General features: G+C 40.6%; 1 protein-coding gene across 1 annotated transcript in view; it reads right to left on the bottom strand.

Annotated features, from left to right (window-relative positions):
* LOC126235805 (serpin B6-like) overlaps positions 1-23,704 on the bottom strand; it is a 286,482-nt gene that overhangs the window by 152,688 nt on the left and 110,090 nt on the right. The window lies entirely within an intron of this gene.

Here is a 23,704-nt window from a genome sequence, read left to right as displayed (position 1 = left end):
GCAGCAGCGAGGCAGCCAGGGAGGGTGGGGGCCAAAGGCTGGGTTTGTTGTTGCCATCACAAAAAAAATTATAATTCAAATTTCTAATTTTTATTGACCATTATTAACAAAATATTGTATAAAGAGCTATTGATGTGTAATAAAGGTCAAGAAACTGTAAATTTCTTTTAGCACTCTCTACAAAAATGTGTTTAGTATTTTTCAAACAATGGAAACTCCAGGTACAAATATCAATGATATGGCAAAAGACAGGTTGCTACTTACTGTAAAGAAGACACATCAAGTTGCAGACAGGCACAATTAAAAGATGCATATACTCGTAGCTTTTTCACACAGCATTCATCAGTAAAAGAGAGACACACACCACTCACCCACATGAGCAAGCACACCTCACCCACACGTGATCACCAACTCTAGCATCTCAGGCTGGAATGCACCTCCATGTGGGGGATGAAAGCAGCAATATGGATAGGATGGGGAAGGGGAAGGGATGGGGAGAGAAATGAACACTGTTTGGTGAAGTGTGCAACAGGTCAACAGGTGCAGCACCAGGAGGTTGTGGCACAGGGAGGTGGGGAAAAAAGGAGCAAAAAAGGAAAGTAGTGGGGAAAGACAGGCAGATGCATTAGCAGAAGACTGCAAATAATTAGCACGGGAGATGAGAATGAGAATAAGGGGGGGGGGGGGTGGAAACTGTTGTGTGGAGGGTGTGGGGACAGTACGTTACTGTAGGTTGAGGTCAGGATAATTACGGGAGTGGAAAATGTGTTGTAAGAACAACTGCCATCTGCACAGTTCAGAAAAGCTGGTGGTGGAGGGAAGGTTCAGAATGGCTCGGGTAATGAAGCAGCCATTGAAAGCAAGTGTGTTTTGTTCTGCTGCATGTTGTGACACAGGGTGGTCTACTTTGCTCTTGGCCACAGTTTGGTGGTGGCTGTTCACCCTGGTAGACAGCTGGTTGGTAGTCATACCAATATAAAAAGCTGTGCAATGATTGCAGAAGATCTGTTAAATGACATGGCTGCTTATGCAGGTGGCCCGGCCCCTGATGGGCCTGGAATAGGAAATGCTGGATGAGTGGATTGGGCAGATTTTGCACCTGGGTCTTCCACAAGAATATTATCCTTGTGGCAAGGGGGTTGTATCGGGAGTGTCATGGGGATGGACTAGGATGTTGTATAGGATGGGTGGACAACGGAACACCACTTTAGAAGGGGTGGGAAGTATCTCGGGTAGGATGCCCTCATTTAAGGGCATGATGATAGGCAATCAAAGCCCTGACAAAGGATGTGGCTCAGTTTTTCCAATCCAGGGTGGCACTGGGTGAGGAAGGGGACACTGCTTTGGGACTGGTTCTTGTAGGTGGTGGGACTGTTTGAGGGTGTGAGGGGAAATGGCATGGGATATCTGTTTGTGAACTAGGTCTGGGGAATAGTGCCTGTCTGTGAAAGCCTTGGTGAGATTATCAGCATACTGAGAAGGGAGTTTTTGACACTGCAGATAGACCATTCCTGGATGTTCAGGTTCTGTAGGAGGGATTATTTTGTGTGAAAGGGATGACAGCTGTCAAAATGCAAGTACTGTTGGTAGTTGGTGGGTTTCATGTAGACAGAAGTGCAGATGGAGCCATCAGTGAGGAGGTCAACATCTAGGAAGGCGTCATGCTGGGTTGAGGCGGACCATGTGAAGTGGATGGGGGAGTTGGTGTTGAGGTTGTGAAGGAACGAAGATTGGGTGTCTTGGCACTGAGTCCAGATCAGGAAGATATCATCAATGAACCTGAACCAAACTGGAAGTTTGGTGTTTTTGGAGGCTAGAAAGGTATCCTCTAGATGGCCAATAAAAAGGGTGACTTAGGAGGGTGCCATGTGGGTGCACATGACTGTGCCATGGATTTATATATATACCGTCCCTTCAAATGAGAAGTAGTTATGGGTTATGGTAAAGTTAGTAAGATCTATGAGAAATGAAGTAGTGGGTTTGGAGTCTGAAGGATGTTGGGAAAGGTAGTGTTCAATAGTGGTAAGAGCATGGGCATTATGGATGCTGGTGTGTAGGAAGCTGGTGTCAACATTGAGGTAAAGGGATGGGGATGGTGGAGAGTCATGAAGGAAGCGGTTGGTGTTTGATGTGGAAGGCTAGATTACAGGTAATTGGTTGGAGGTGTTGGTCAATGAGGACCAAAATTCTTTGAGTGGAGGCCACAATAACCAGCCACAATGGGGTGTCTAGGATTGTTGGGTTTGTCGATTTTGGGGCGCATGAAGAAGGCAGGTGTGCGATGTGTCATAGGGATGAGGATGGAAATTGATTCAGGGGAGATGTTCTGGGAAGGGACAGTGATTGGTGTTTCTATTGGACTTGTGGGATGGGTTCACTCTAGCAGAGTTTATAGGTGGAGGATTCAGATAACTAGCAGAGGCCTTCTGCCAGGTAGTCACTACGATTCATAACAATAGTGGTGGAACCTTAGTCTGCAGGCAGGATGATAAGGTCAGGATTTGTTTTGAGGTTATGTATGGCTATTCTTTCTTCTGATGAAGGGACCTCCAGAAGGATGGTGACACTAAGTTGGAGGTAGGGAATTCCTGGAAGGTGACCAGCAGGTGGTTAGGTAGGAGTGGGGGGGGGGGGGGGATCATGGTTGGACAGTGATACAAACTGGAAGATGCAGGTTTCAAATACTGGAATTAGGGTGGTTTTTTGTTTGGAGGGATTGGTGGTAAAGAAGTGCTTCCACTACAGGGGTCAGGAAAAGGAGAGGTCTTTGACAAATTCAGCATAGTTAAATTTGGGTGTAGGACTAAAGGTGAGGCCTTTAGGTAGGACTGAAACTTATGTGCAGCTGAGGGTTTTGGTGGAAAGGTTAGCACCACTGTTACAGGAATGTTTTGGCTCTGGATTTCTTGAAGAGTTGGTAGGGGGTTTGGGGGGATGTGACAAGTTGAAAAGGTCAGCTAGGCAGGGTTTAGCTGCTATGAGGGGTGGATGAGAAAAAATACTGTGGGTATGATAATGGTCAGATAGTGGAGCTTCGAGATGGCAGTGGGATGTCATCAGGTTAGGTAACGTATGGAGGAACTGTCTGGAATGCTCCTCCAGTTGCTGGAGAGCACAGGATTCAATTTCAGAGATCTGATGTATGGACTAGGGATTGCAGAGTAGTAGTATCTCATAGAGGGAGAAGAGGTGGTTCTGGCATGTTTATGGCAGGATCCATGGTGGCATGAATGGTGTAAAGAAAATGGGAATGATGCAGAAATGGGCAAAATAGGTGTTGATGGTTGTGAGAGGAGCTGTATAACCAAAAAGACATGTAAAAATCAGTGAAAAATACGTAAAGGCAAGCAGCAACATGAACAGATACTCAAAGATACACTAGACTCTCGCTAATCCAGCCCTCACTGGTCCAGCCTCTCAGTAATCCAACGTACAACCAAAAACATATGCACAACAAATTATCATGCACAACAATGCTTAGTTAAACAATGTTTTATATACTGCATTTGAAATTGTAGCTTTCTTTACAGATCGGGATCATGTCTTCTAAAAGGAAACACGTTACGCTAGACCTCAAGCAGTAACTTGAAATTTTAGATAAATTAAATCAAGGTTCTTCGCAGAAAGCCATTGCTGCTGAGATCATTGTTGGACAAGCAACTATTTATGACATCAAAAAGAAAGAAGGTGTTATTCAACATTACTCAACACAAATGGATAGTGAGTTGGGAAAACAGAAAATTATGCAAAAGAGTGAGAATGTAGAATTGGACATAGCTGTTTATGAAGAAGAGGACACAAGAGGAGAGAGCATGAAGATTTCTCACACTGCTGTTGCTGAAGCGCTGAGGTCTTCCTGGAGTACATCACGCAACAACCAGATAAATGCAGTACCAATGTAATGCTTATAAAGCGGCTGCATGATAATGCATGGCATCATCGCATTATCATCATTGTGACAGTTAAAAATTGGGGACATGTTTCATAGTAAGTGATACAACTGTATAATTATGTACAGTATACACTCTACGACCACACTCTAGGACTAAGTTTTCTTTGAAAATTAATGTATTTTTGGATTTAATAAAGTATATCCTCTATGTTTTAAAATTGTATCCTTCAGTTTAAACAGTACAGTACACTATATCCCCTATGTTTCCAAAAATTAAATAAAAAATGAATAAAATAAATTTGAGACACTCAATAATCCAGCACTTCCACTAATCCAGCACCCATATGTGCCAGGAATGTCCGCATTAGCGAGAGTCTAGCGTAGAAATACGTTAAAATACATTAACCCATGTAAAAATACTCATAAATACGTTAAAAACATACAGAAACGTGATGAGAAGGGACGATGAGGTATGGGAGTGCGTGTGTGTTATGATAAGCGAAGAGAAAGGGAGGGATGGGTTAGACTGAGGTTCAGAAGTTCTTGTGGCATGGGCAGGTGCAGAAAATGGGCAGGTGCAGAAAACAAAACGCTAAAGTACGTCAGGGTGAGTGATGTAGTAGATCGATAGGAATGAATACAATCATGACTGTTGGAGGATAGAATCTGGGGCATTAGATGTGCATCAACAATGTGCGTGGTCACAAAGTCTGTGTTGTGCATCGATGATCATTGATACAGTTTTACTCAGAAGTAGATACCGTTTGGAAGGTGGTGAATAAACGCAGAAAGAAGAGTCCTTCATTGCTTTTGACTGGTTTTCCTGACAATACAACAGACATCTTCCCCTTCCTTCTTCAGCTTCCTTTGCAGCAAACTTCTGCTTGACATGCCAACTGAGAATACTTCCCATGGTTGAAACCATGCATTTCTGGAGTTCTCTAATATTCGTATTCATATATTCATAGTCCTTTCTTCAATGTAAGGTTTCACGAGCTGTAGTTCCAATTCTTGAAGAAAAAGCCATTGCTTATTAGATTTTGTCTTATTCGTGTCTGGGAAGTTTAGTAGACACAATGGATAACCATTTAACACTGCTATGTCCACAAGACTACAGAAAATTGATGGTGGTCACCTTCATGTAGCCTCCTCAGTCGAACATTTTGTCGCCACTTGATTGATTGTGCCAACACTGCCTTTCGTCTCATTATAATATAAATTTATGACTGTTTTATTCTTAGTGTCAGCTGGTGAACCAATTGCAGTGCCATAATGTTGAGTCAGCAGCATCAGAAGGTTTTTTTTCCATGGGGGAACAGTTGTGATTGGGGTATTTCCAGTACTAGAATCACTGAAAGCACATTTACTCGAATATAATTCCCATCTTGATGTGTTTCAGTTCTTGGGCTATGTGCTTCCTACTTGCTTGTAATGATTCCATGACAGCTAGCTTGTGATTCCACCACAAATCTTTGGCCAAATCAACTGAAGTGTAATATAATCTGTGGTGACACTGCACACTGTATTATATATAGGAACAACCAGGCATTTGGTAACAGCTGCTGCTGAATTTGATTGTTTTGGCCTATCACTTATCTTCCCTGCATATGGCTCCAAGCTGAGAACATATGTCGTTTTAGAGTCTTTGAGCATTTGTATAAGTATACTACAAAGGTCTGTTCAAAAAATTCCAGAACATTTGTACTTTCATGCCAATGGTGTGTTGGAGCAAAACATGGTTGGGATCCCTGCACACTCATGTGTTTAATGCATAATTGCCAGCAGAAGTTTCATTGTTGTATGTAGTTTAGTTATGGTTCATTGCTGTATTGAGCAGAACATTGTGTCACACAGTTTGCGAATTTCAAGATTGCAGTGTTTAAGGAACAATGCAACTGCATTAAATTTTGCATGAAACTGAAGAAAACCTTTACAGACACACACCAGATGATGCAGGAAGCCCATGGTGATGAGTGCTTAAGCCACACTTGTTGTTACAAATGATTCACACAGTTCAAAAATGGCCAGATAGAAGTTAAAGGTGACCCCCATTCAGGATGCCCTTCAACGTCTACTAATGACGCTCTTGTCAGAAATGTCAACAAAATCATGTGTGCCAATCAAAGACTGATTTCCCAAGATATTGCTGATGAATGTAACATTTTAGATGGATCATGTCGTGAAATCCTGATACAGCATCTTGGAATGCATCATGTATCCACCAAGCTCATTCCATGCCTCATGAATCAAGACCAGAAAGGCCTTCACCTCGCAGTCTGTGAAGAGCTTTTGGACTTTGTAAATGGGAATGAGATGTTCCTTAAGAGAACCATAACTGGTGATGAAACATGAATCAACAATTATGATGTTGAGACCACAGTTCAGGCTTCACAATGCGTTGGGAAAGACTCTCCAAGACCAAGAGAGCTGATCAGGTCAGGTCAAATGTCAAAGTTATGCTGGTAGTTTTCTTTGACATTGAATGCTTAGTTCATCATGAACTCATGCCACAGGGACAAGCTGTTACTTGTGGTATAATCAGGACATTCTGTGATGCCTGCAAGAAAATATGAAAAGGAACCAGCCTGAAATGTGGCGAAACAATTCATGGCTCTTGCATCATGATAATGCACCTGCACATTCATCTTTGTTGGTGCATGGCAATTGCACAAAAAACGAAATCACTGTGCTGCTTCATCCTCTGTACTCTCCAGACATGGTCCCTGTGGACTTTTTTTTATTTCCAGAGTTGAAAAACTTGTTGAAAGGACAAAAATTTGCAACGATAGTCATGATAACAGAAAATTCGCAGATGGCACTTTGCGCGATCCAGCAAGAGGTATACCAAGACTGCTTCTGGGAGTGAAATGGCATTGGGAGTGGTGTATCAACTGTGGAGGAGAGTATGTCAAAGGGTAACATGAACAATAAGTAAAAGATGGCGTAGAAAAATTTTGTGGACAAACTCGCACTTCCCATGTTTTGCCTCATGAAGACCTTGGAGGGACACCTGACAAGGTATGATCACAACATTTTATTAATAACAGTGTGTATCCCAGGAGAATTATAACTTGGCAGTAATTCACTCATTTTATCAAATACTTCTCATATTGCAGCAAACTTGTCAGTTAGACTGTCAGTGAGAGTGCATCGCTAGTTCCTGCTACTACTAAGGCGAGTACACCGTTCGCTTTTTACATATTTTTATGAGCTTCACGTTTGCTTTTTACATATTTTTATGAGCTTCAAACAGGAGGAGTGCAGTAATGGACAGGAACTGTAATTGTTGTGTACAGATGGGAGCTGAGCTGGAGACCCTTCACTCACAGCTTCAGGCTGCGTTGGCTTCCGTCACACAGCTTGAGGCTGCTGCCAGGGGGCGTCACTGTGGGGGATGGGATGCGGGGATGCAAGAGATGTCGAGCACATCCCACGTGTCCTCCAATCAGTCCACTGCTGTGACCTCCCCAGGTACTGCCTGCACTGAGGTTGACCCCTCACCCATTGTCGAGTGGGAGATCATTCCAAAGTCTGGCAGGCAGCGAATAACTTTCCGTGGGGCCGATCGTAGGGCCTCCCCGGTTCATTTGACAAACAGGTTTCAGGCGTTATCTGTTGCTGACAATGTCTCTGAGCTGGATGCAGTTGTCCACCCCATTCCAGAGGAAGCTTCTCGGCCCACAAGGTCTCGGCATTCACAGGGGGTGGGTTTGCTGGTAGTTGGGAGCTCCAACGTTAGGCGCATAATGGGGCCCCTTAGGAACCTGGCTGCCAAGTAGGGGATGGAAGCCAGTGTGCACTCTGTGTGCATTCCGGGGGGAGTCATTCCGGATGTGGAAAGGGTGCTTCCAGATGCCATGAATAGTACAGGATGCAGCCAACTGCAGGTGGTGGCTCATGTCGGTACCAATGATGTGTGTTGCTTTGGATTGGAGCAGATTCTGTCTGGTTTCGGGCGGCTAGCAGAAATAGTAAAGACTGCCAGTCTTGCTTCTGAGATTAAGGTGGAGCTCACCATCTGCAACATCGTCGATAGATCCAACTGTGGTCCTTTGGTGCAGAGCCGAGTGGAGGGTCTGAATCAGAGGCTCAGGTGGTTCTGTGACCATGTAGGCAGCAGATTCCTTGACTTGCGCCATTGGGTGGTGGGTTTCTGGGTTCCGCTTAATAGGTCAGTAGTCCACTACACACAGGGGGTGGCTACACGGGTAGCGGGGGCTTTGTGGAAGTGACTGGGCGGTTTTTTAGGTTAGAGGGTCTCAGGGAACCACAGAAGGGGCATCCATCAGAAAGTGGGCAGGTAAAACACAGTAAGGTAGTTGTAGAAATGATTGGTATTGTAGTTGTAAATTGTCATAGCTGTGTTGGGAAAGAACCAGAGCTCCAAGCCCTAATAGAAAGCACTGAAGCTCAAATAGTTGTAGGTACAGAGAGCTGGCTAAAGCCGGAAATAAGTTCAACCAAAATTTTTTTCAAATGATCTAACAGTGTTCAGAAAGGATAGATTAAATACAGTTGGTGGTGGAGTATTTATTGCTGTCAGAGGTAGTTTCCCTTGTAGCGAAAATGAAGTAGAAAGTTCATGTGAAATAGTATGAGTAGAGGTTATTCCTGACAATCGGATTAAACTATTAAATGGATCATTTTAACAACTCCCCAACTCTGATGACATAGTAGCTGAACAGTTCAAAGAAAACTTGAGTCTCATTTCAGATAAGTACCCCGCTCATACAATTATAGCCGGTGATGACTTCAATCTACACTCAATATGCTGGAAAAATTATACATTTAAAGTCAGTGGCAGACATAAAACATCACCCAAAATTGTACTGAATGCTTTCTCAGAAAATTATTTTGAACAATTAGTTCATGAGCCCACTCGAAGCATAAATGGTTGCGAAAGCATACTTGACCTTTTAGCAACAAATAATCCTGGACAAATAGTGAGTGTTGTGAGTAATATGGGGATTAGTGACCAGAAGGCAGTTGCTGCTAGGCTGAATACCATAGCACCTACAACCATCAAAAAGAAATGCAAAATATATCTATTTAAAAAAGCTGATAAAAATGCTCTTAATGCCTTTTTAAGAGACAGTCTTCACTCCTTCTGATCTGATCATGTAAGTGTAGAAAAGTTGTGGAATGTTTTCAAAGAGATAGTATCAACAGCAATTGAAAGATATATACCACATAAATTAATAAATGAGGGTACTGATCCCCCATGGTACACAAAATTGGTCAGATCGTTGTTGCAGAAGCAACGAAAAAAGCATGCCAAATTTAAAAGAACGCAAAATCTCCAAGATTGGCAAAGTTTTACAGAAGTTCGAAATATGTTGTGTACTTCAATGCGAGATGCTTTTAATAATTTCCACAATGAAATTCTGTCTCGAAATCTGACAGAAAACCCAAAGAGATTCTGGTCATACATAAAGCACACCACTGGCAACCTTCACTGCACGATAACAACAGTGAAGTCACTGATGACAGTGCCACTACAGCAGAGTTATTAAACACGGTTTTCCAAAACTCCTTCACCAAAGAAGATGAAGTAAATATTCCTGAATTCCAGTCAAGAACAACTGACAAGATGAGAAACATAGAAGTAGATATCCTCGGTGTAACAAAGCAGCTTAAATCACTTAATGAAGGCAAGGCCTCTGGTCCAGATTGTATACCAGTCAGGTTCCTCTCAGAGTATGCTGATAAAATAGCTCCATATTTAGCAATTATATACAACCACTCACTCACAGAAAGATATGTACCTAAAGACTGGAAAATTGCTCAAGTCACATCAGTACCTAAAAAGGGAAGTAGGAGTAATCCGCTGAATTACAGGCCTATATCACTAACATCGATTTGCAGTAGGATTTTAGAACATATTTTGTATTCAAACATTATTAAGCACATCGAAGAAAATGATTTATTGACATATAGTCAGCCAGGATTCAGAAAATATCGTTCTTGTGAAACACAACTAGCTCTTTATACTCATGAACTAATAAGTGCCATTGACATCGGATGTCAAATTGATTCCATATTTTTAGATTTCCATAAGGCTTTCGACACCATTCCTCACAAGTGTCCTCTAATCAAACTGCGTGCCTATGGAGTATCGCCTCAGTTGTGCAACTGGATTTGTGATTTCCTGTCAGAAAGTTCACAGTTCGTAGTAATAGATGGGAAGTCATTGAGTAAAACAGAAGTAATGTCCGGCGTTCCCCAAGGAAGTGTTATAGGTACTCCATTGTTCCTGATGAACCCATGAACCATGGACCTTGCGTTGGTGGGGAGGCTTGCGTGCCTCAAGGATACAGATAGCCATACCGTAGGTCCGTAGGTGCAACCACAACGGAGGGGTATCTGTTGAGAGGCCAGACAAATGTGAGGTTCCTGAAGAGGGGCAGCAACCTTTTCAGTAGTTGCAGGGCAACAGTCTGGATGATTGACTGATCTGGCCTTGTAACACTAACCAAAACAGCCTTGCTGTGCTGTTACTGCAAACGGCTGAAAGCAAGGGGAAACTACAGCCATAATTTTTCCCGAGGACATGCAGTTTTACTGTATGGTTAAATGATGATGGCATCCTCTTGGGTAAAATACTCCGGAGGTAAAATAGTCCCCCATTCGGATCTCCGGGCGGGGACTACTCGAGAGGACATCGTTATCAGGAGATAGAATACTGGCGGTCTACGGATCGGAACGTGGAATGTCAGATCCCTTAATCGGGCAGGTAGGTTAGAAAATTTAAAAAGGGAAATGGATAGGTTAAAGTTAGATATAGTGGGAATTAGTGAAGTTCGGTGGCAGGAGGAACAAGACTTCTGGTCAGCTGAATACCGGGTTATAAATACAAAATCAAATAGGGGTAATGCAGGAGTAGGTTTAATAATGAATTAAAAAAATAGGAGTGTGGGTAAGCTACTACAAACAGCATAGTGAACGTATTATTGTGGCCAAGATAGACACGAAGCCCACACCTACTACAGCAGTACAAGTTTATACGGGAACTAGCTCTGCAGATGACGAAGAAATTGAAGAAATGTATGGTGAGATAAAAGAAATTATTCAGATATTGAAGGGAGACGAAAATTTAATATTCATGGGTGACGAATTCGAGAGTAGGAAAAGGGAGAGAAGGAAACATAGTAGATGAATATGGATTGGGGGTAAGAAACGAAAGAGGAAGCCGTCTGGTAGAATTTTGCACAGAGCATAAATTAATCATAGCTAACACTTGACTCAAGAATCATAAAAGAAGGTTGTATACATGGAAGAATCCTGGAGATACTAAAAGGTATCAGATAGATTATATAATAGTAAGAGACAGATTTCGGAACCAGGTTTTAAATTGTAAGACATTTCCAGGGGCAGATGTATACTCTGACCACAATCAATTGGTTATGAACTGTAGATTAAAACTGCAGAAATTGCAAAAAGGTGGGAATTTAAGGAGATGGAACCTAGATAAACCTAAAGAACCAGAGGTTGTACAGAGTTTGAGGGAGAGCATAGGGGAACAATTGACAGGAATCGGGGAATGAAATACGGTAGAAGAAGAATGGGTAGATCTGAGGGATGAAGTAGTGAAGGCAGCAGAGGATCAAGTAGGTAGAAAGATGAGGTCTAGTAGAAATCCTTGGGTAACAGAAGAAATATTGAATTTAATAGAGGAAAGGAGAAAATATAAAAATGCAGTAAATGAAGCACGCAAAAAGGAATACAAACGTCTCAAAAATGAAATTGACAGGAAGTGCAAAATGGCTAAGCAGGCATGGCTAGAGGACAAATGTAAGGATGTAGAGGCTTAGCTCGCTAGGGGTTAGATAGATACTGCCTACAGGAAAATTAAAGAGACCTTTGGAGAAAAGAGAACCACTTGTATGAATATCAAGAGCTCAGATGGCAACCCAGTTCTAAGCAAAGAAGGGAAAGCAGAAAGGTGGAAGGAGTATATAGAGGGTCTATACAAGGGCGATGTACTTGAGGACAATATTATGGAAATGGAAGAGGATGTAGATGAAGATGAAATGGGAGATACGATACTGCGTGAAGAGTTTGACAGAGCACTGAAAGACCTGAGTCGAAACAAGGCCCCGGGAGTAGACAACATTCCATTAGAACTACTGACGGGCTTGGGAGAGCCAATCCTGACAAAACTCTACCATCTGGTGAGCAAGATGTATGAGACAGGCGAAATACCCTTAGACTTCAAGAAGAATATAATAATTCCAATCCCAAAGAAAGCAGGTGTTAACAGATGTGAAAATTACCGCACTATCAGTTTAATAAGTCACAGCTGCAAAATACTAATGTGAATTCTTTACAGACGAATGGAAAAACTGGTAGAAGCCGACCTCGAGGAAGATCAATTTGGATTCCGTAGAAATGTTGGAACACATGAGGCAATACGGATCCTACGACTTATCTCAGAAGAAAGATTAAGGAAAGGCAAACCTACGTTTCTAGCATTTGTAGACTTGGAGAAAGCTTTTGACAATGTTGACTGGAATACTCTCTTTCAAATTCTTGGCAGGGGTAAAATACAGGGAGCGAAAGGCTATTTACAGTTTGTATAGAAACCAGATGGCAGTTATAAGAGTCGAGGGGCATGAAAGGGAAGCAGTGGTTGGGAAGGGAGTGAGACAGGGTTGTAGCCTCTCCCCGATATTATTCAATCTGTATATTGAGCAAGCAGTGAAGGAAAGAAAAGAAAAATTCGGAGTGGGTATTAAAATCCATGGAGAAGAAATAAAAACTTTGAGGTTCGCCGATGACATTGTAATTCTGTCAGAGACAGCAAAGGACTTAGAAGAGCAGTTGAACAGAATTGATAGTGTCTTGAAAGGAGGATATAAGATGAACATCAACAAAAGCAAAATGAGGATAATGGAATGTAGTCGAATTAAGTCGGGTGATGCTGAGGGAATTAGATTAGGAAATGAGACACTTAAAGTAGTAAAGGAGTTTTGCTATTTGGGGAGCAAAATAACTGATGATGGTCGAAGTAGAGAGGATATAAAATGTAGACTGGCAATGGCAAGGAAAGCGTTTCTGAAGAAGAGAAATTTGTAACATCGAGTATAGATTTAAGTGTCAGGAAGTTGTTCCTGAAAGTGTATGGAGTGTAGCCATGTATGGAAGTGAAACATGGACGATAAATAGTTTAGACAAGAAGAGAATAGAAGCTTTCAAAATGTGGTGCTACAGAAGAATGCTGATGGGTAGATCACATAACTAATGAGGAAGTATTGAATAGGATTGGGGAGAAGAGGAGTTTGTGGCACAACTTGACTAGAAGAAGGGATCGGTTGGTAGGATATGTTCTGAGGCATCAAGGGATCATAAATTTAGCATTGGAGGGCAGCACGGAGGGTAAAAATCGTAGAGGGAGATCAAGAGATGAATACACTAAGCAGATTCAGAAGGATGTAGGTAGCAGTAGGTACTGGGAGATGAAGGAGCTTGCACAGGATAGAGTAGCATGGAGAGCTGCATCAAACCAGTCTCAGGGCTGAAGACCACAAGAACAACAACATTGTTCCTGATCTATATTAACGACATAGGAGACAATCTGAGTAGCCGTCTTAGATTGTTTGCAGATGTTTCTGTCATTTACCATCTTGTAAAGTCATCAGATGATCAAATCGACTTGCAAAATAAGATATCTGTATGGTGTGAAAAGTGGCAATTGACCCTGAAATTCACATGCATACTAAAAGAAATCAGCTAAATTTCAACTACGTGATAAGTCACACAAATCTGTGGGCTGTAAATTCAACTAAATACTTAGGGATTACAATTACAAACAACCTAAATTGGAGCGATCACATAGATAATATTGTGGGTAGAGGAAACCAAAGACTGTGATTCATTAGCAGAACACTTAGAAGGTGCAACAGGTCTACCAAAGAGACTGCTTACACTATGCTTGTCCACCCTATTTTGGAGTACTGCTGTGTAGTGTGGGATCTGCATCAGGTGTGACTGACGGATGACATCAAAAAAGTACAACGAAGGGCAGCTTGTTTTGTATTATCATGAAATAGGGGAGATAGTGTCACAGACATGATATGAGGATTGGAGTGGTAATAATTAAAACAAAGGCATTTTCCATTGTGATGGGATCTTCTCATGAAATTTCAATCACCAATTTTCTCCTCCGATTATGAAAACATTCTGTGGCACCCAACTACATAGGGAGAAATGATCATCACGATAAAGTAAGACAAATCAGGGCTTGCGCGGAAAAATTTAAGTGCTCATTTTTCCCGTGTGCCGCTTGAGAGTGGAATGGTAGAGAGACAGCTTGAAGGTGGTTCACTGAACCCTCTGCCAGGCACTTTATTGTGAATAGAAGAGTAATCAGGTAGATGTAGATGTTCGCTGTGCTCATTTTGCATCGCTTCATCATTAAATCTTACTATTGTAGTAATCTGACAGAATCTAATTCCATTCATATAAACACTATAAACAAAACTTCCTGAATTGTTGGATCATATACCAAGAATATGTGACTTACTGTCACCCTCCTTTCCCATAATTATAAGTAGCCCTATGTATGCCATGAATTAAAGTCAGTCTGCTTTGGGTAAATTCTGTCTCAATGTTTCTTCACTGGTATGCTTTAGTATGATGTTAACAATTTCTGGAGAAAAAAATCTTTTCAAATTATTCCCTTGTTGTCCTACTTTACATACATTTCTCAGGTCTTCTCACTCTTTCTCTAAGTTTTGTGCTAATTGCTTTGTGATACAAGGAGGTTTGGACATAAAAGCTTTTCAGTGATTGTAAAATACTTATCACTGACATCACCAGCTGTGTCTTCATCTGCTGTAGGCCAGAGTTGTCTTCAGAGTCTGTTTGTACACCATAACTGTCTCATCCCCGTGCACAACACATTCCTCTTCAGTTTCTCTCACCACTTCATCTCTATCACCAAATTCAATTTCAGAATCTGTAGATTCTTCTAAAATGTCTGATACTTCTCTCACAGTAAAAGAACGATAGTACATTTTCAATCACAGTTGCCACATAGAAAAATTCAATGTTCAGAGGGTCTACACCACTGAAATGTTGTAATTTATGTAATAAGACATTCGTTGTCATGTCACATCTACCACTAAGGAGGTAGACTTAATGACAACTGCCATTAGACTTAAAATAACAGATTAAGTTTAGCTGATAAAATTTATATATTTTTTTGGTACAGGAAATAATAAAAAACCATATATATTTTTGACAGAATGTTAGAATATGAAATACCAATGTAAATTACAATGTTTACAAAAGGTGGGTACACAGTACACCCCCTTGGTACTGCAAGGGTTAACATACATAAGAGTAGGTATGCAAATAGGGAATTGAGCACATTAATGCTTGTTTTATTTTCTTCTTTCTGCACAAGTTTAAGATTTTTTTTTTTAGATTTCAGTGCCAGTCATGTTTTGTCTTCATAGAGAGGCCTTGGTGGATAGGAATTATTTAATACTTACAAGATAAATTTTTGTCAATGAAGCACATTAAAAGGAAAAGCTATATCTTGATATCAGTGTTAATGTTTCTAGGTTTCAGGGGTATTTCATGCACTAGTACCAGGTAAAGACATAACTCAGAATTCAGACTACTCTATCCTGGGTGATGCAACCCCACAGATTACCTAAAACCAAGCAATATGAACACATGTAAGATAAATGGCAGAGTCTTTTGAACAAATTAAGAATAGGAAGGAACCTCTTTCATTTTCTGACCATGTAAAGTCCAGATACTTACAGGATGAAATTATTGAACTATATGGGAAAAAATGTAAATCAGTTACAAACTATGGCATACACACAATTTATTCAACACGTAAATCTCACTACAGATATTCAGATTTAGGTTATGACATGTTCAACATGCCTGCCATTACTGACGATGATGTGGTGCAGACAAATAGTGAAATTCTACATGACCCACTGAAGAGTCAGAACATTGATGCTGCTGATGACCTTCTGAATGGCTGTTTTCAGCTCAGAAATGATTTAGGGGTTATTGCTGTACACCTTGTCTTTAATATAGCCCCACAAACAGGAGTCATATGTGTTCAGATCCAGAAAACAGCAAAGCTTGTTGAATGTTAACATGCTACTGTCGTGAGCCATCTACAGAAAGAGGTAGAAGGATAGTGAAACTACCACTGAGCACTAAATGGCTGGACATCCACGACTCTTCACAGAACATGGGGTTTGGAGTCTTGTCTGCTCTGTAAAGAAGGTACATGATGATCTGTGGCATCTCTGCCAAAATATCACAATGACGATGCACGTACAAGTGTTTTGGAGCACACCGTTCATTGTACATTGTTGAACATGGAGCTCTGCAGCAGACCACCCCTACATGTTCACATTTTGATCCAACAACATTGTCAATTACGATTGCAGTTCACATGGGACATCTGAATATGACTGTTGATCAATGGAAAAATGTCAGCTCTTCAGGTGAATCACATTTTTGCTACACTAGGTTGAAGGTCATTTCTCCAAATGCCATCATCGAGGTGAACAGTGGCTCGGAACACGCAGCGTACCACAGATGCTGGCTGGTGGGAGCAATATTATGCTGTGGGAGACTGTGGCAGTAATTGAAGACATGCTGACATCTACGAACCACCTGTATCCCCTCATGCTTGTTGTCTTCCCTGACAGCGATATCATCTTTCAGCAGTCCATGTCTTGAAGCCAGAACCATGCTGCAAAGGTTTGAGGAGCATGACAGTGAACTCACGTCGACGTTCAGCTACTAAACTCACCTGATGTAAAACTTATGGAATTCATATGGGTCACTATCTGGCACCATCTCTGCATATGCAAATCAGCAGCCCATTATTTATATGAATTACGTGACCTGTATGTAGACATCTAATGCCACATACCTCTACAAACCTACCAACAAACTGTTGGATCTCTGATACACAGAATCAGTGATGTATTTTGCTTCAATGATGGACAAACAAGCTATTAAGCATGGGGTCATAATGTTTGGCTCATCATTGTATATGGGAGGAAGTAAAATGTTGCCCAACTCTTCTTGGTATTTCGACTCATGCAATTTCAACAGTAAACCTCTCCATGATGCAGATCACAGACTCTCAGTATCTACCTTTGGAATTTGTTGCGTTACTGCATTATGCTTTTTCATTTACTAGATGATCGATTGGTGGAATGTGCTGCTCTCCACTGTGTCTTGTCAATATCTTCCATTAATCCAATCTGGTAAGTATACCATAAGATGAGTAATACTCCAGAACTGGTACAGTGAGTGTTTTGTAAGCTACTCCTTCTGAGGATGAGTTATTTTCCTATAAGATTCTTCCAAAGAATCTCAGCTTGCTAGCTTCTTTTCCTACACTGCAGAAGACATTTACAAGTGTTTTGGCATTATGCACATAGTAATCTTACATGTCTTTCACAGAAATTCCTTTTTTTTATCATTTTCCAAACTTGTTTTCTTTTTCTTTTTTTCACAGTCTATTAGAGGGTTAATGTTCTTGCTTTGGACTCTTGAAGGACTGTTTCAAGAAACTTTATGATGTAGTATGCAGTGTTTCCTTCCCTCAGTTTTATTGGATAAATTTAGTGGTGTGTGCAAAATTCTCTTTGTCCTTCATAATATTCTGATTCTACAACACAAATGTTAATCCCAATCTATTTTGTGGTTTTCTTAAGAAATGCTGAATTCAGCAAGAATATTATTTATGAACAAAGGAAAGTCAGATTTCAGTGTTAGGTATTTCATCCATCAACATTGAACTTATCATTGATGGGACACTATCTCGGTTAAATATAGAATATAGGACCTTTCCTCTTCCACCCCCCCCCCCCTCCCCTCGCCACCAATTCAATATACCTAGAGGTATTATATGAATTAATTATATGAATTAAATGTGTGTATCAAGGAACAGGAGGTATGGAGATGAGAGAGGGGAGCATTTCAGTATTAAATGTGGGTAATAGTTTTAAGGAGCAGCAGTACAGCATAACAGTATGGTTATTAATGCTAGTAATAGTAGTAGACACAGTAAGAGGAGTTGGAGAAGAAAATAGTTTACATTGCATCAAGGTCTCAATCATGTGACTAGATGGAAGTGGGTGATTCTGACAACATTTTTGTAATAAACAGAATGTAATCTACTACTAAGAATTATGCAGACACTCAATACATCCTTGTAATTCACTCTCAAATGATTGTAATCTAATCTATAACTATAATGGCTATTTTGCTGCAATAAATCGTTTATAAATTAACAGAAACTAGTGACACAATTCAAAATGAGTAGCATAGAACAAATTATTCTAAAATTCTGCTTGGTAGTATCCCTTTATCTCCCCATTCATGTGGCACTGACTCTGCTCCCTGACATTTATCTTATGTGTAACAGGATTGGTTGGTGATAGTGCAAGATGTATTAGACTGGTGAAAATACTCTCAGATTTCAGGCAGAATGTAATAATTCCAGTTCCAAAGAAATGGTGCTGACAAGTGTGAATATTACAGAACAATTCGTTTAATAAGTCATAATTGCAAAATACTGACATGAATGATTCACAGAAGAATGTAAAAACTGGCAGGTGCTGACCTCAGGGAAGTTCAGTTTCAATCCCAGAGAACTACTGGAGCATGTGAGGCAATTGGCCCTGGAACTTATCTTACAAGATAGGTTAAAGAAAGGCAAACCTACACTTATAGCATTTGTACACTTACACAAATATTTTGAGAATGTTCACTGGAAGCACTCTCTGAAATTATGAAGGTAGCTGGCAGAGTGAAAAAGTTATCTACAGAAGCCAGACAGCAGTTGCAACAGTTCAAAGGTATCATAAGCAAGCAGTGGTTAAGAATGGAGTGAGAGACTGTGTAGCCTATCTCTGGTGATATTCAATCTGTATTCTGAGCAAGCAGTTATAAAAAATTGGGCGAGGAATTAAAGTTCAGGGAGGAGAAATAAAAATTTTTATGTTTACCAACAACATTGTAAATCTTGAAGAGACAACAATGACTTGGAATAGCAGTTGAATGGAATGGGCAGTGTCCTGAGTGGAGGATGTAAGATGAACATCATCAAACACAAAACAGTGGTAATGGAATGTAATCACATTAAATCAGGCAATGCCCAGGGAATTAGATTAGGAAATGAGACGCTAAAAGTAGTAAATGAGTTTTTCTATTTAGGTAGTAAAGTAACTGACGATGATCCAAGTAGGGAAGATATAAAATGTAGAATGGCAACAGTAACTTAGGAATTGGTTCCTCACTGAATATAGTGGGTGGATACCATGGGTTTACTAGGAATGGAGGGTAAAATAGATGGTTAAAGTGTAGGAATAAGTTAATGAAGAGACACCCAAATATAAAACAGTTCCTTTGTTGAAACATTAGCAGGCACAATTATTGTAGAACATACTTACAATGGTAAGCTGCCATGAAACTGTCTATAGACAAAAACTCTCAACTGAGTTGAGTCGGTCCAGTAATCCCTACCACTCATGAAGGTGTTATGAATACATACAAGGGGCACCCACCATCTGTGTGTGGTGGAATCAGGTTAAACAGTTTCTTAAGACAACATGAGAAATATCATTAATGAGCCTGAGTTACAGTAAACACAGATAACCTAACACAATGATCAAGGAAATATGCAAATACAAATAAATGAACCTGGAGGTACCATGAGTATTTCTGATGTAACATTGTGATCAAAGCAAAATACAAAGTACAGACTTGAGGTACCACAAATGAAGCAAATCTAGTGACTAAATAAAAAAAAAAAAAAAAAAATACAAAAAAACAAACATGAAGTACTGAATGTGAAGTTAATCTAACACAGTTGGGGATTTCTGCAGTCTCTAATGGCAGCATTCATGGTACTGCAGTGGTTTGTCTATAGTTCTCAGTAAAGAGTTGGATCATGCTGCACTTACTAAAATTTAATAGGGTCCATGAAGCATATACTCAACACTCAGGACATGAGACCACAAGGTGGGTTCTAAAGAGTGGTATCAATCTTGCACGATAATCCTCCATAGGCACTGCATGAGCCTGCAATTCTGTTCACTTCATAGGCACATAAAGCTGACTCACCATAGATGATTTCACGGGTCATATGCCTATCATGTAGCACTACAGCAAGACATTAAGTCCTGATAATGAAATAATGGACATAAAATTAATACCAAAAGAACATTAAATCGCTGCACTTATGCACTCATTGTGTGGATAGCTGGGTGTCAACGCAGGATAAGATGTACAGTGACCTTGTGTCCACTGTGGTGTTGCAGGGATGCTGGGCACAAGTGTGCTATGCAGTCGTGAAGCTTTTGTATGAAGGCTGGGGTGCAGGTGGTGGCCGGCAGGGGCTGCAGCTTGATGAAGTTACCTGGGATAGTCAGCAGCTGCCTATAGATGTCTTCAATGGTGGACAAGTTGGTTTTGTGAGCCACTCACAAGTCCAGGGAATCTAGCAGGGTGGCAGACCCAGTTACAGATTAACAGGTAAGGGTAGCTTTTTGAGTCTTGTAGAATGTCTCCACCATATGGTTAGTGGCTATGTGGTAAGTAGTTGTAAAATGGATGAGCATACCACAAGTTCCTGTGAGTGTTTAAACAGGCAAGATGCGAATTGTCATCCACAGTCTGTTGCCACATGGCAGGGGTATCCGAGCTGTGAGACCCAGGCCTTCAAGAAAGCCTTTGCCACTGTTGTAGTGCCTCAAGAATTTCAGTGTAAATTCTAGAAACTCTTGGCCTTCAACCATCTCGAACACCCGATATTTTAGGTATGAGTGCGGGAGAGTGAGAATGTTTCTACCGATCCACCTTTTTCTATGTGCAGGTCGGATGTTTGTTATTAGAAGACTGTAAGAAGGGCGAGTCACTGATGATGACAGTGTTTGCCGCCAGTGCCACAGAAGACATGATGAAATCTCAGGGAATAATTATGTAGTATTCTTTGATGTGTTAGTGTCTGTGGTAATTGTAAAAAAGACTAATGAACAACTGAATATATATTTCTATGCACATTCATGTATTGGACTCGCTTGGCACTAGAGACTTTTTTTTTTTTTTTTTCCACGCCTTAGCTCTGCAAGAGTCAGGACGCATGTGATGTCCATAAATTTTTGTATTGTTACTATGACATTGAATTTGTGGTTTATCATGTCTGATGTTTAAAGACATCAGTTGGCTTGTCAGAATTTACGTACTTATGTGAAAAAGAGTAAATGTTGCTTTGTGTTGAGAGGTGAAAATATACCAAGAATAAACTGAAAGTGTTCCATGAGTACACAAATTATTTCAAGAATAGAGAAGTAGCTTAATAAATTCCTATAATCCGCTATAGTCTTCAGAGAAGAAGCTTTTGGAAGATCAACGTAGCTGATTACCCAGAGAAGAGAATCAGCTGCACGCAATACATAAGTCAACTGCGAGAGATGTATGAGTCTCGCACCTCAGTGTCACACTGTCTCGTATCGTCCAAAAAATGTTAGGCTGTGTCTGTCATGATGTCAGACAATTACGTGGCTCCAGCCACCAAGTCAACCTGTTGATGAGGGTGAGTATGTACTGAAGGTCATTTGATGATGGAAAGGGGCCTGCAATGTCAACACAGCGGAACCTTGCGGAATTCTTACAACTGCTTCACAGTACATTTATTCAGTAATGAAATTTTTTTCTCAATAACATGGACCAGTTTAAAATCATGATTACAATACTAGGAAAAAGAAAGACCTACACTATCCTTTACTTAACGTATCTTTGGCACAGAAAGGGGTAAAATATGCTGCTATAAAACTTTTTGATAAATTACCAGATGAAATAAAATGTCTGACAGACAGCAGTAATAGTTTCAAAAACAAATTGAAATCATACCTCCATGACAACTCCTTTCATACAATAGATGAATTCTTGAACATGAGTAAATAAATTTGGAGATATAATATATGCATTTTGTGCCATTTAAGGGAATGGGATAGATAATAGAAATATTTAAGTATAAGGCTATAATGAAAAAAAAAAAAAACTTGTTTCCTGTGCGCATTTCTTGTACATTTGACAAGTTCCACATAATGACGGTTTTTCTGTGCTATTGATCAATGGAACACATAACTAACTATTTAACCTTCTCTTCTGGAGTTGACACTCCTTGAGGGCTCTTGGAGCTTCTGAATAGTAAACAAGCAGTGGTTTAATTTTCGAATCACCTCTTGCACTGGCACTGAACAGCAGTGTGAGATGGTCTTTCATTGGCTTATGACTGGGCAATGCACTCTCCTCTGCTGTTAGAAAGATATACTTTTAGTTTTCTTCCAGAATAGACCTGTATTGTCTCAATTAAAAACCTGTTATGGCAGGTAACGCTCAAACTCTCAAGCATCTTTAAGTTGCTGATGAAGTTCTCTGCTACCTTTGTGTCAGAGCTGGCTGCTTCACCATATCTCACAATGCTGTGGATGCCAGTTTTTCTCTCAAACTTCTTGAACCATCCAAATTTTCCCTTAAACACTTCTTTGGCTGCTGATGATCCTAGTGTCTTCTTAACTAGATCAGCAAAAATCATTCTCACCTTCTCACAAATGATGTTATCATTAATAGTGTCAACTTCTAATTGCTTTTTATTAATCCATATAAGAAGTAACCTTTCCAGAAAACGAAACCATTGTTTAGATACTCTTGTAACCCCCCTTTGAAGCATCTATCTTCTTAATCTTGTCCTCATTCTTGAGGATATGCAAGCAGTTGATGCAGACTGACTGTATGTGTGTGCTAAATCAGCAATGCTCACACCACGTTCATGGTTTTCGATGGTTTTATGTTTCATTTCTGAGGTCATTTTCTTGCTCTTATGGTCATTTCCTTGCAGCTTTATTTTTGGGGACATTTCTATGAAGGTTATTAAAATTTGCACGCAAAAAACACTGTGTGAACAAAAGTTTAGAAAAATGTGTGATCACAAGCTGCACTAAGATGGTAGCAAAAATATCACTAAACCCAGACTGCAGTATATATTAAAGACATTGTACATTACCACTGCCGACAATGAAAGGTGTTCATATTGTTGAATGTTTCCCTGATCACGCAAGAACAGCTGGTGATGTCAGACTAAATCGTCACCACTTGTTATGTGAAACATCGCTCATTAAGTGAGTCATTTTTCTACAATGTGTTTTGCTCATTATACAAATTGCACATTATGGGAGGTGCTCATGAAGTGAGGTTCCACCGTATATATATGGGAGAACAATGATTGACTGAAGTAGGAGGGAGAGAGGGTTGGGGGGAGGGAGGAAAAAGTGATAGGGGTCTGCAGGTGATGGCCTACCTTCAAGCACTGGCTTGGGAGCCACATGTCAGCTCAGTTGGTGCAGTTCCATTGGATACCACATCCGATGAAATGCTCCTGCATGGGCACCACAGATGCTGCGTGGATGCTGGGTTGTGACAGATCATGAAGGTGTTAGAATGCTGTCTTGCAGAAATCATGGGGAAAGGGGGAAGGAGCAGGATAGATGAGTCCTGCAACCCCCGCCCCGTCCAGAGAGTTGCCTAGGTGGCCAGAAATTACATGATAGTCATGCCAAACATCTAAGTACATACTGGGAATCATGCACAGCTGGAAGTTGAGGCTGGTGTTTGGGTCGCTGCGCAGTGTTAGAAGTTCAGGATCAGCTATCTGTGCGGTGTCAGGGGCAACGAGAGTAGCGAGGGCACATGAGCAGCTGAGGCTGTCTTTGATGATATTGTTGAAATCTGCCATGTGCAATATGTCAGTTTTGA

The sequence above is a fragment of the Schistocerca nitens genome, chromosome 2 (assembly GCF_023898315.1).
Source record: "Schistocerca nitens isolate TAMUIC-IGC-003100 chromosome 2, iqSchNite1.1, whole genome shotgun sequence".
NCBI classification, from domain to species: domain Eukaryota; kingdom Metazoa; phylum Arthropoda; class Insecta; order Orthoptera; family Acrididae; genus Schistocerca; species Schistocerca nitens.
This window is presented reverse-complemented; position numbering and strand designations above follow the sequence as displayed.